The 13,495-nt window shown below is 45.3% G+C and overlaps 1 long non-coding RNA gene across 1 annotated transcript; it reads left to right on the top strand.

Moving 5' to 3' along the window:
* The first annotated feature begins 3,886 nt into the window (after positions 1 to 3,886).
* On the top strand, positions 3,887 to 13,423 carry LOC147027768 (uncharacterized). The gene is made up of 3 exons (XR_015057260.1): positions 3,887 to 6,252; positions 6,473 to 6,601; positions 13,288 to 13,423. It is a non-coding gene; the product is annotated as an uncharacterized LOC147027768 (long non-coding RNA).
* The last annotated feature ends 72 nt before the right edge of the window (positions 13,424 to 13,495 follow it).

Here is a 13,495-nt window from a genome sequence, read left to right as displayed (position 1 = left end):
GTGTGTGTGTGTGTGTGTGTCAGTGTCTCCTCCATCATTCCAAAACCATAAAACCTATCAGCCTGAAACTACATGCATACTAAGGGAACTCCAAGGAAGTGCATGAATAAAAATTGGGTGTTTGGGTTAATTAAATCACCCCTTTTGAAGATAATTAACGGCCTTATTTAATTATATCCTTCATCAGGAGATCCTCCACCTCACTCTCTTGGTCTTAAGGCGTTTCCTAGGTAACCTCGCTGGAGTCTGAAGCCGCGATGTTTTTTTTTGGCCTGCTCAACCACGCCTTCACTTGGAACAGGCCACAATGATTTTTATAACGATAAAGTTTTTTTTTTTTTCCACTTTCCTCATTCATATTATCGAATGCCGGTTCATCATAGCTACGAATCGTTGTATACATCGCTTTTGTAAGTACTGTAGTTTTCAAATTAGGAGCTTGGAGCAATTTAATGCATTATATGATACGACTTTCCATGATCTACTCTCACAGACTAATTAAAGTATATCATTGAACTAATATTTTGGTTTTGAGGATTAGATATCGTCCTGACTAAATAAGTGTCGAAATCTTTTGTGAAATCTGATAATTTAAAGAAAGAACGATTCTCATAACTAAGCCGATATACCTATTTACTTTAAGCAAGCAAGGCTATGTTCCCTCCTTCTCTATACTTACACAAGAAAATGTGTAATTTCCAAAGCATTAAACTTACCTTTTTCTACTGTTTGGAGAATTATATTGAATGAACAAAAAATTTAGGAATGTACCAAAATTGACCAGCTTCATTGAGCTATATGATTTAATCCATTCAGTACTTGACATTGCTCCCTGTCCCCCAGAGGGACTGCTTATCCATCGTGTCTGCCAGATCTGTGTCTATTTTTGGAGGTTTCGTGAGGCTCTCTACAAGGGCTCAAAGCAAATCTGGTGAAAAATGGACATTTTAAATTAAAGTTATCATGTTTGTGCTGACCGCGAACCGATGCACCACATGACGTGTGCCCAGAGGAGCAGGCAAAGTGGCGGATTATCTGCAATGGTTATTTCATGGGCTATTAAACTTTGCCATGTCTCCAGGTTTGTTCTACGTTAAACAGCAACTCTTTTGTGGATAGTCATTATTCGAACAAATTCATTTAATTCCTTTAACCGCTGCAGGCTCGGTGAAGACCGGCTTTAAAGTTAAAGTGATCCTACGTGGTATGCAGCCAGAGCCTGGCCAGCCTTTCCTTATCAGCCATTTCATTGGAGTGCTTGCTTGAGTGCTTAAGCCACTTGCCGAGCACCCTCCAGTCGATAGCTGTCCAGTTCGTGTCCCGATCGGGATGTACAGTCGGCAGTTGTTACAATGTAGAGGTACATGATTTACAAAGGTTGTATGTTTTCTCTTTGTGAGTCTCAAAGCAAAATACATTTGATAACATCCAATTTCCAAGCCGTTTGCCGTATTAACGTGTTTTCTGAATTATAGAGACAGATTTTTCCCGCACCCATTACATGACGATTGGCGGCTGTTTATAAAGATTAATGTTTATGTACATCTCTCTGAAACATCGATAATGCAATGTTGTTTTTATAATTTGTTTCTTGAAATTCCCCCAAAACAAAGGTGAAAGCTACTCAATGTTTTTGGGTTGTATAGAGTACGTACTGCAGTCGGAAATTGGTAATCATCCTGACTCCAATCTGCTTATTCCTGAAGAATTGCCGATATGGGCCAAGCAATAATACAGCGTGCGTGCGTGCGTGCGTGCGTGCGTGCTCATAAAGCATTACATTTTCTCTCTGCGAACTCCCCTCCCCCATCACCCCTTCCACCTCTCTCTCTCTACTCTCTCTGGATGTGTCTGGGCGGTGTTTACCTCTGGGTGGTATTTGTTTCCGGATGTGTCCGAACGGAGTTTGTCTCTGACGTGTCCGGACAGAGTTTGTCTCCGGACGATGCCGGACATAGTTTGTCTCCGGACGTGGCCGGATGGAGTTTGTTTCTGAATGTGTCCCGGCATTGTTTGTCTCCAGACGTGTCTGGATGGAGTTTATATCCGGACGTGTCCGGGCCGTGTTTGTCTCCGAACAGCTTATCTCCGGGTGGTTTTTCTCCGGGCACGTCTGGGCGGTGTTTATGTCCAGACAGGAGTTTGGCTCCAGACGTATCCGAGCGGTGTTTGCCTCCAGACGCATCCGGCTGATGTTTGTCACCGGACGCATCCAGGCCATGTTTGTCTCTGGACGCATCCGGGCTGTACCATGTTTATCTCCGGACATGTCCAAGCCGCGTTTGTCTCTGGACTTGTCCGGGCCATGTTTGTCTCCGGACATGTCTGGGCCGTGTTTATTTTCCGAATGTGTCCGAGCGGTGTTTGCCTCCGGACTTGTCCGAGCAGTGTTTGTCTCCGGACACCTTTGCTCCAGGCGATGTTTGTCTCTGGACGCGCCCAGGTGGTGTTTGACTCCGGACGCGTGCAGGCGGTGTTTATGTCCTGACCGGACGCGTGCAGGCGGTGTTTATGTCCTGACCGGAATTTGTCTCTGGATGTGTCCTGATGGGAGTTTGTCTCCGGACATGTCCGAGTGGTGTTTGTCTCCGGAAAGCTTGGTTCTGGATGCGTCTGGGTGGTGTTTACGTCCGGGCAGTGTTTGTCTCCAGACAGCTTCGCTCCAGATGCACCCAGGCGGTGTTTGTCACCAGATACGTCCGGCCGGTGTTTGTCTCCGAACGTGTCTGGGCGGTGTTTGTCTCTGGGCGGTATTTATAGTACGACTGGTAGAAAATCGATTTCAGACGTGATTTTGTTTCCATCTTCACTGTTATTCTCTGCAGAAGCATTTTGATGAGACGGTATGTATCGTAATTACTGCTCCACCGCATGTCTGCCTTCCCTTCCTCTCACCTCTCGCTGCCTTCCCTTCCCCCACCCATCATCACTCTCCCTCCCTCCTCACTCCCCACCCTCCTCGCTCCCCCTCCCTTCTCTCTTTTCCCCTGTACCTCCTCACTCTCCCCTTTCTTTCCCTCCCCCCCTTTAATAGTCCCGTCACCGAAGCGATGGGTGGTATTTTCTCGTAAGGATAAAGAAACACCGAAACAGAACTTCACACGAATTGTGAGTACATGAGTTGACCATGAACAAATCAACAGTGTCGACAATAAGTTCCCACCCTGGTTCGTCTGTCTGTCTGTGAGCAGGATATCTCAAAAGGTTATGGACAGATTCGGACAAAATTTGATGGACAGGTTTGATGTTTGACAAGAACGAGCCGATTCGATTTCGGTCAACATCCGGATGCAGATCCAGCCTATCAGTGGGATACAAAATGTAAACTATTCAGTCTGGGAGAGGTATGTGCTCAACCAAGCGCTGCTCGAGTTGAGACTGTGATTTTCAACACCACGAGTTATGTATTCAGAAGGAAACACCAAACAGCACAAAAATTTAACAACCACAACAGGATTATGACCTTCCGAGACCTGCAAGGGGCAGCCGAATGGAGTTGAACCAGGTACAGCAAACAAATGTAGGATCAGCCAGAGACTTGTGAAGACGATTCAACAGATCATGGAATAAAATTTGTATTTGAGCACAAATAAAGCAAGACAAAACATGTATCCTTAACTCACCCTGCATTGTCAGAGATTTCAAAAAAATAAGTGCAAAGTAAAAAATACAACACCTGAAAAAGAAACAGCAGGGAATATAGCCTCAATATAATAGACAAATTAAGATGACAATACACACACAATATATATATATATATATATATATATATATATATATATATATATATATATATATATATATATATATATATATATATATATATATATATATATATATACACATATATATCCTGGAATTAAATTGCATTAAATAAGACCTTTTCCACCTTTATTTACACATCATAACGCACAACTTCCAAGTGAAAAAGAAATTCTACAAATTTCAGAAAAATAATTAAAAATACAAAATGAGAATATCTTGGTTGGATGGGTGTCCACCCCCTCCCCTTATAATATCAATTGTAAATTCACTCATGTGAACCAATCACCTTCAAAATCACACGCCAAGTTAAATGCCCTGCACCTGTGTTAAATCGTAGTGATTCTGATTATTTCAGAATACATTCAGCAGCTCCTGTGGGTTTCCTCTCCGAGGTAGTGCATTTCACAGGAAAGACTCAACCATGAGCACCAAGGAGCTTTAAAAAGACCCCCAGGATAACATTGTGTTAAGGCATAGATCAGGGGATGGAAAAATTTCAAAGGCATTAATATCCCTTGGAGCCCAGTCAAGAAGTAGAAGGCATATGGAACCACAAATACCATGCTGAGATCAGGCCGTCCCTCCAGAATGGATGACCAAGCAAGGAGACTGATCGGAGAGGCCACCAAGAGGCCAATGGCAACTTTGAAAGAGCTATTGGACATTCCTTCGTAGCAAAGACTGGTCACTGTATGCATGTGACAACAATATCCCAGGCACTCAACAAGTCTGGCCTGTACGGTCGGGTGCCAAGAAGGAAGCCATTACTCAAAAAACCCCACCTCGAGTTCCATTTAAGGTATGGAAAAAACCACTCCGGAGATTTTGAAACCTTGTGGTAAAACGTTTTATGGTCTAATGAAACCAAGAAGGAACTTTTTGGCCTAAATGCAAAACGTTACGTTTGCGCAAACCCAACATAGCAGATCACCCAAAGAACATCACCCCTACCATGAAGCATGGTAATGGCAGCATCATGTTTTGGAAATGTTTCTCATCAGCAGGGACCGAGGCACATGTCAGGACAGAAGGGAAAATGGATGGACCACAATACAGAAAAATCCAAGAGGAAAACATGTTGCCCTCTGCAAGAAGGCTGAAATTGGGACCGAAGTTCTCCTTTCAGCATGAAAACCCAAAGCACACAGCCAAAGCTACACTGGAATGGCTGAGGAACAAAAAGATAAATGTCCTTGAGGGCCCAATTCAGAGCCCCGACCTAAATTCAATCGAAAATCTGTGGCATGACTTGAAGATTGCCGTCCATCAACGCTCCCCACGCAACTTGACTGAGCTTGAACAGTTTTGTACAGAAGAATGGGGAATTATTGCCCAATCAAGGTGTGCAAAGTTGGTAGAGACCTATCCCAACAGACTCACAGCTGTAATTGCTGTTTAAGGTGCTTCCACCAAGTATTAACTCAGTGGGGTGGACACTTATCTTGCCAAGATATTCTCATTTTGTGAAATTTAATTTCCTGAAATTTGTATCATTTGTTTTTCACTTGGAATTTGTGGGTTCCGATATGTAAATAAAGGTGGAAAAAGTATGGTTTAATGGAATTTACTTCCTGACTACAAGGCAACAAAACTTGAAAACTTTGAAAGGGTAGACTTCCTTTCGGCACTGTATATGTGCAGCTGGACAATTGGTGAGCAGGTGGAAGAATTTGCCAATCAAGATGACGACAATATCGGTGTCCACAGTACGCACCAAGCATGTTGTATAACCATTCATTCATGCATCTTGCAGATGAATCAGCATTTTGGTGTCTGCTTCCTCATGGTTGCATATTTGCACGCAATGATTAATTCCTCTGCTAACTGAACTTTGCCCGGATGTTATGACAACTGCTTTGTTTTGGAGCGGGGAGTTTGTACATGCATTCTTGTTGGAAATGAATGCAAAGAATTCTTGCTTGTTCGTCGGGTCACGCATAAAGTCTTGCTAGTTTCCCGAGACCTTAGTCTTACCAGCCACCTTTCTGCGAATTCCTTCACCCCCTTTTCTCCCTTATGGACTCTTTGATGCTGCGAGTGAGGTAAGTGTCCGAGACAACATCAACTCTTTCAGAATTCTCCAATTGCTTCATAATGTTGGGAAGAAATAAATCAATAACGTATTCATCGAATGTTGTGATGTTGCAAATGGGAAGGAGATGCACCACCGCAGCACCATCTCGGACCTTGACATTGGAGGTTACACTTGAGTATCCAGTTCCAGACAGGTAAGAAGATCTGACTTTTTCCCCAGGCATAACTTTCCCTGATCTGATAGAGATGAAGGTATTGGTGATTTTCAGGTTTGAAAAATATGTCCACATCGTCACCTTCTCTGTGCCGCATCACAATGTATAAATGAGAGAAGAGGGCCATATCAATCTTTAGCATTGAGATCTGCTCTGCTTGCCTGGTCTGCCTACCTTGGGTGTTGGATATCTGAAGAGTCATAGTGAGTTCTTCTTGATTGGATCAAGGATAAAGGAGGTATGGTCTATCATCACTGACTTGTGATAATTGTTTAACTGATCCTTGCCTCTGGCTTCCGCAGTGAGGATAGTTTTAACCACAGATTCATCGATAACATGTCCAACGTCACCAGTTATTTTGTATCCCATTAAGAGTCTCTAGAGTTTGCTGTTTGAAGGTTTTCCGATTGGATAGACCCTCCTCATGGTGGTGTTAACTTTTCTCTGCTACACTTTAGTGCTGATTCTCAAACTCCTCGAGGAGAAGTGGTGCTTGCTCAGATCCAGCTGTCATCCACTTCCTGAACGCTGTTGGATTCTCAGCAAGTCCCACTGCACCTACAGCAAAATAACACCATCCAAAATACGTAAGTACTAAAAGTAATGCAGAGAATGAGTTTTCCTTAAAAATGGTGTTTTCATTTCCAACAACATGGAAATTTTAGTTACTTTCGTTTAGCTTTTCAGTTTCCCTGGCAACCCCAAATAATCAAAACATATATTTATGGTGTCAGAATGTTTGTCAATTAATGCTGAAGAAGGTCACCAAAAGTCCTGCGACAATTGGACTATTGCTCCAAATTTTATGACACGAAATGTGTGAGGGCACCTTGCAACCCCACAAGTATTTGGAGACTTATGCCAAAAAATCATGTTTTATCTCATAAAATCAACCAGAATGCATCATTTCAGTGATTCCTATCAAAAGGTTAAAACTTCAGACATAAAGATTACCAGGAAAAAAAATTGGAGCTTTTGTCTGAGCTGTCCTCATGTGATGAAAATATGTTGTCTGGGCTGTCCTCATGTGATGAAAATATGGTCCGAAGCTACCTGACTAATCGGTTGGCGTCTATAACTCTGCTCATAAATGTTATTCTATTTTCTAATCTTGGTAGAACACCAGAAAACATAACCTCACAACCCATTTATTTCAACTGCTGACCAAATATCCTGTATCCATTTTTAAAATATCCTCCGAGTCAACTTTCCCTCCAGCATTTTCTCTCAGGTGCATCACATGGCTTCCTGCCATGACCCGATACGATGTCATTTAACCTTCCTTCAATGTCCCTAACTCCTGTTCCTTCAAAACTGTGCACAACTCAAAATCTACGATCCTTCTTACAGAATGAAGAATCTACATATTTAATAGTTGCATCACCAACAAAAACTCTCCCTGGCCTGATTCCTACCTATCTCTATTGTTGTACCCTCAACGCTGCTGCCGTCACAACACCCCAATCACTGCCTGTCCTCATTACACCATCACTACTCCCTGCCCTCACTACCACCTCACCATTACCTGCTCTACCACCTCACCACTGCCTGCTGTCATTACTGCCAGCTCTCACTACATCACCACCATCTGTTGTCGCATGTCCTCACCACTGCCTGCCCTTGCGACACCATCATCACTGACTGCCATCACAATCCCCTTACCACTGCCTGCTCTTGCAACACCATCAACACTACCAGCTCTTGCTACCCCTCACCACTGCTTGCCCTCATTACACTCTCAACACTGCTTGCCCTCGCTACCCCATTGCCACTGCCTGCCCTTGCTACCCCGTTGCCACTGCCTGCCCTCGCTACCCCGTCACCACTGCCTGCCCTCGCTACCCTGTTGCCACTGCCTGCACTCGCTACCCCGTTTCCACTGCCTGCCCTCGCTACCCCGTCGCCACTGCCTGCCCTCGCTACCCCGTCGCCACTGCCTGCCCTCGCTACCCCGTCACCACTGCCTGCCCTCAAGACCCCGTCACCACTGCCTGCCCTCATTACCCCCTCACCACTGCTAGTCCTTGCTACGTCACCACTGCCTGCTGTCACTACCCTGTCAACTGCCTATCCTCGCTATTCCTTCACCACTGCCTGTCCTCACTACGTCACCACTGCCTGTTCTCACTACCCTCTCAACTATCTGTCCTCGCTACCCCGTCACCACTGCCTGCACTCGCTACCCTGTTGCAACTGCCTGCCCTCACTACCCCGTCGCCACTGCCTGCCCTCGCTACCCCGTCACCACTGCCTGCCCTCGCTACCCCATCACCACTGCCTGCCCTCATTACCCCCTCACCACTGCTAGTCCTTGCTACGTCACCACTGCCTGCTGTCACTACCCTCTCAACTGCCTATCCTCGCTACCCCTTCACCACTGCCTGCTCTCACTACCCTCTCAACTACCTGTCCTCGCTACACCCTCACCACTGCCTGCCCTCACTACCCCCTAACCACTGCCTGTCCTTGCTACGTCACCACTGCCTGCTGTCACTACCCTCTCAACTGCCTATCCTCGCTACCCCTTCACCACTGCCTGCTCTCACTACCCTCTCAACTACCTGTCCTCACTACACCCTCACCACTGCCTGTCCTTGCTACTGTCCTTGCTTGCTGTCCTTGTCACCACTTCCTGCCCTCACCACCATCTCACAAATGCCTATCCTCGTTACCCCCTCACCACTGCCTGTCCTCGCCATCCCCTAAAAAGGTATTCAAAAGATGAACGGAGAGGGGGTTCCAAAGACAGAGAGCCAGAAAACAACATCTGTCCAACCTCATGAATGAACTTTCAAACTTGGCTCCCTCCTTTCAAACCTGGTTGCACCTCTGGTGTATAATCTATTCATCCATTCACCACTCTCATTCTCATCCTCACTCTCTCTCTGCTGAGTCTGTCTCTGAGGGATGCTCCCCTTCCATCCCTTTCCTCTCTTCATTCGACAACACAGCTGACTCCGCTCATGAAAAGGCTGAACAACTAAATTCTGTCTTTGCTTCTAAATCTTGTGTCCCTTACCCCTTACTCTCAGTACTCATCCTTCCCTATCATACCCAACTGCTCCTGCACTCTGTCTTTTGTACATGAGAAGGTGGAAAAGGTTCTTCCAGCCCTTGAATCTGACTCTGCCCCTGGACCGGACGGCATCAGCTCAAGTGTTCTCAAAACCTGCTTTGCTATTCTCGCACATCCTCTCTCTGCCCTTTTAACCCTGTCATTTGCCTGAGGTCATCATCCTTCTGCTTGGACATCAGCCAACATCACTGCCTCACATAAAAAGGTGCAAAAATGGATCATCTTAAATACAGACCATTCAGCTAACTTCCAATCATCAACAAGGTCATGGAATCCATCAACGCAGTTGATTTGAAATCCTTCCTTTTCTCCAACAACCTCATCTCAGATCACTAGTTCAGTTTCAAACCAGGTCAATCCACCTTGGGCATGCTGCTTTGACTCACACAACAATGGACAAACGCCCTCAATGTCAGACATGAGATCAGGGACATCTCTCTAGACATATCTCATGCTTTTGATACAGTCTGGCATCCTGCATTAATCTCCAAACTCTCTGCCGATGGCATTCTAGGCCAACTCCACACATGACTTACTGACTTCATCGACTCTCATAGCCAACGTGTGGCTCTCAACAGAATCCTTTCATCTCCTGCTCCTGTCATGGCTGGAGTGCCCCAAGGCAGTATTCTGGGCCCAATCCTATTCCTGATCTTCATCAATGATCTCTCTATCTGGAAAATCCTCTTTAAGCATTTCTGACTCCACACTCTGCCATAACATCCCTCATCCTTCAGACAGGCAGCCTGCCACCTATTCCCTCTCTTCAGACTTTGACTACATCATAAGCTTGTCAAACACTTGGAATATGTCTTTCAAGCTGACAAATGTCACACTCTCACTATCCCTCTCCAAAAGGACTGTCTGGAAAACCTTAGTATCTTCTTTCTGAACAATCCTCTTGAGGAAGTTCAATCATTCAAACTCCTGGGTCTCATGATCAGCTCTGATCTTTCTTGGGCAAACTACATTTCAAGCTTGGCCTCCAAACACAGCCAACGATTGGACTGGGCATCCTTTGTCGTGCAAAGTCCTTCCTTGGCAAACCTGAACTCCAATCCAACTATAAGGCTTTCATGTGCAGCTTGATGGAGTACTGTTCTCCCTTCTGGGATAGCTCCGCTGCTTCTCATCTTGCTCAGCTTGATGCCATGGAAACCAAGGCCTTTAAGATTACTGGAATCTCCCAAAATGAAGCTGAGCCTATGGGCTATCACTTCGCCATCACAGACAGGTCAGTGGTGTCTCTGTCTTATACCGCCTCCATTCTGGTCTTGCACCCTCTTTTTTCCATGCTTTGTCCCCCCCCACAAGGTTTTCGCAGGGCTCACAAAGTCCACCATCGACCTGCTTCTGGTGAAACTACCTAAATCCAGGATCACTGCTCACCTCTACTACTCATTTGTTCCACTTTTTTTCCACCTGTGGAACCAACATCCACACTCTTCAATTTTATTCTTCCATCCAGGTATTCAAGACAACTGTTCACCACCATCTCAGATCGTCCTCAATTCAAAACCATAATATTTTCTACCCTCGTTAATCCCATGCAAATCGCTCTTCCATCGACATTTTCCAGTTTTTCCTCCTAAGAGTTTCCTTATGTATCTATCTTGTCCACCACCTGCATCTTCTCCTGCCCCCCATTCTTCCCAAACCCATTGTTTGTCCAAGTCTGCCTCTATTTTGGCCTTCAACTCTGCTGTTGGTGTATGTATGTATGTATGTATGTATGTATGTATGAATGTATGTGTGTGTCAGTGTCTCCTCCATCACTCCAAAACCAAAAAACCTAGCAGCCTGAAACTTTGCATGCATACTAAAAGAATTCCAAGAAAGTGCAAGAGTGAAAATTCGGTGTTTGGGTTAATTAAAACACCCCTTTTGAAGATAATTAATGGCCTTATCTAATTATATCCTTTATCAGGCGCATCCTCGGCCATCTCGCTCTGTGGGGTCTGAAGGTGTTTCCTGGGTAACCTCGCTGGGGTCTGAAGCCGCCATGTTTTTTGGCCTGCTCAAGGATGCCTTGACTTTGAACAGGCTGCAACAATTTCAAAATGATAGTTTTTTTTTTTTCACTTTCCTCACTCATATTATCAAATGCCTGTTCGTCATAGCTAAGAATTGCTGTATACATCGCTTTTGTAAGTGCAATAGTTTTAAACTTAGGAGCTTGGAGCGATTTCATCCATTATATGATGCAATTTTCCACGATCTACTCTCACGGACTAATTAAAATACATCATCGAAATATTATTTCGGCTTTGAGGATCAGATATTGTCTGGATTAAATAAGTGTTGAAATCTGCAGTGAAATCTGATAATTTAAAGAAATAACGAGTCTTATAACTAAACCTATATACCGATTTACTTTAAGCAAGCAAGGCTATGGTCCAACTTCCTCATATATACACAAGAAAATGTGAAATTTCCAAAGTATTAACTTTATCTTTTTCTACTGTTTGGAGAATTACATTGAGTGAACAAAAGATTTAAGAATGTGCCAAAATTAACCAGCTTCATTGAGCTGTATGAGTAAATGCATTCACTGCTTTACATCGCTCCCTGCCCCTGGAAGGACTGCTTATCCATTGCGTCTGCCGGATCAGTATCTATATTTTTGGAGGTTTTGCGAGGGACTCCATAAGGGATCAAAGCAAATCTGGTGAAAAACGACAGACGTTTTCAAAAAATAAAGTTATTACACTTGTGCGCACCACAAACCGATGCACGTGACGCATGCACAGACGAGCAGGCAATGCTGTGGATTATCTCCCATGTTTATTTCACCGGCGATTAAACTTTGCGATGTCTCCAGGGTTGTTCTACGTTACACAGCAATTATTTTGTGGACAGTCATTATTTGCGTTGACTTCATTTAATTAAACTGCTGTGGGTGTGGTGAAGATCGGCTTCAAAATTAAAGGCATCCTATATGGGATGCAGCCACAGCCTGGCCAGCCGTTTCTTATCAACCACTTAATTGATGTGCTTACCTGAGTGCTTAAGGCACTTTCCGAGCATGCTACAGTCGATAGCAGTACCGCACTACGTCATTCTGAGCGAATTGTTCACTCACTGTGGACGCTTCTGCCGCAACGCGTCAATCAGCGCGAGTGGTTCATGCTCCGTCATCCTGAGCGAGTGGTGCATGCTCCGTCATCCTGAGCAAGTGGTTCATGCTCCGTCATCCTGAGCGAGTGGTGCATGCTCCGTTATCCTGAGCGAGTGGTTCATGCTCCATCATCCTGATCAAGTACTTCGTGCTCCGTCATCCTGAGCGAGTACTTCGTGCTCCATCAACCTGAGCGAGTGGTGCATGCTCCGTCATCCTGAGCGAGCGGCTTGTGCCCCCTCGTCCTGAGTGAGCAGTTCGTACTCCGTCATCCTGAGCGAGCGGCTTGTGCTCCCTCATCCTGAGCGAGTACTTCGTTCTCCGTCATCCTGAGCGAGTGGTTCATGCTCCGTCATCCTGAGTGAGTAGTTCGTGCTCCATCATCCTGAGCGAGTGGTTCATGCTCCATCATCCTGAACAAGTACTTTGCGCTCCGTCATCCTGAGCGAGTACTTCGTGCTCCGTCATCCTGAGCGAGTGGTTCATGCTCCGTCATCCTGAGTGAGTAGTTAGTGCTCCATCATCCTGAGCGAGTGGTTCATGCTCCATCATCCTGATCAAGTACTTTGTGCTCCGTCATCCTGAGCGAGTACTTTGTGCTCCATCAACCTGAGCGAGTGGTGCATGCTCCGTCATTCTGAGCGAGCAGCTTGTGCCCCCTCGTCCTGAGTGAGCAGTTCGCGCTCCGTCATTCTGAGCGAGTTGTTGTGAAACAACATCAGATTTCCGAGCCATTTGCCGTAATAATCGCGAGCCAATTCTTTTTTTTTCCACCCATCACACGCAGCTATTTATAATGATTAGTGTTTGTGGACATATCCCTGAAACGTCGAAATAAATGCAACGAGTACGCACTGTAGTCGGTATTCACACTGACTCTTGCCGATATCGTCCAAGCGTGTGTGTGTGCGTGCGTGCGTGCGTGCGTGTTTTATAAAGCATAACATATTGTTACGGATTTGGAAACCTTGTGCACACAAGCAGCCAGGGTCCCCGGAGTTCAGTTATTTCGATAAGTATGTGTTAATCGTTAGAATCCTTCCTTCTGTCTAATGGGAATTTTGTGTGTGCGTGACGAGTTATTTTCCAGTTATTTTTTTTTACATCTTCAACAACTACATCCTCGACATCACCAACTACAACAACAACGCCATCGCCCACGTGCATCGTGTCACGTACAGGGGTGAGGTTCCCTCCGCCCACCGTGAGCTCGTCCAATCAACGGCGGCCACGAGTCGTCCGACAACCCCCCGGCCAATCAGGAGGTGAGTGGCGAGGAGAAGAGGC

This window comes from Eptatretus burgeri, chromosome 4, assembly GCF_056783735.1.
Source record: "Eptatretus burgeri isolate ZD-2024b chromosome 4, Ebu_testis_v1, whole genome shotgun sequence".
In the NCBI taxonomy this organism is placed as follows: Eukaryota; Metazoa; Chordata; class Myxini; order Myxiniformes; family Myxinidae; genus Eptatretus; species Eptatretus burgeri.
This window is presented reverse-complemented; position numbering and strand designations above follow the sequence as displayed.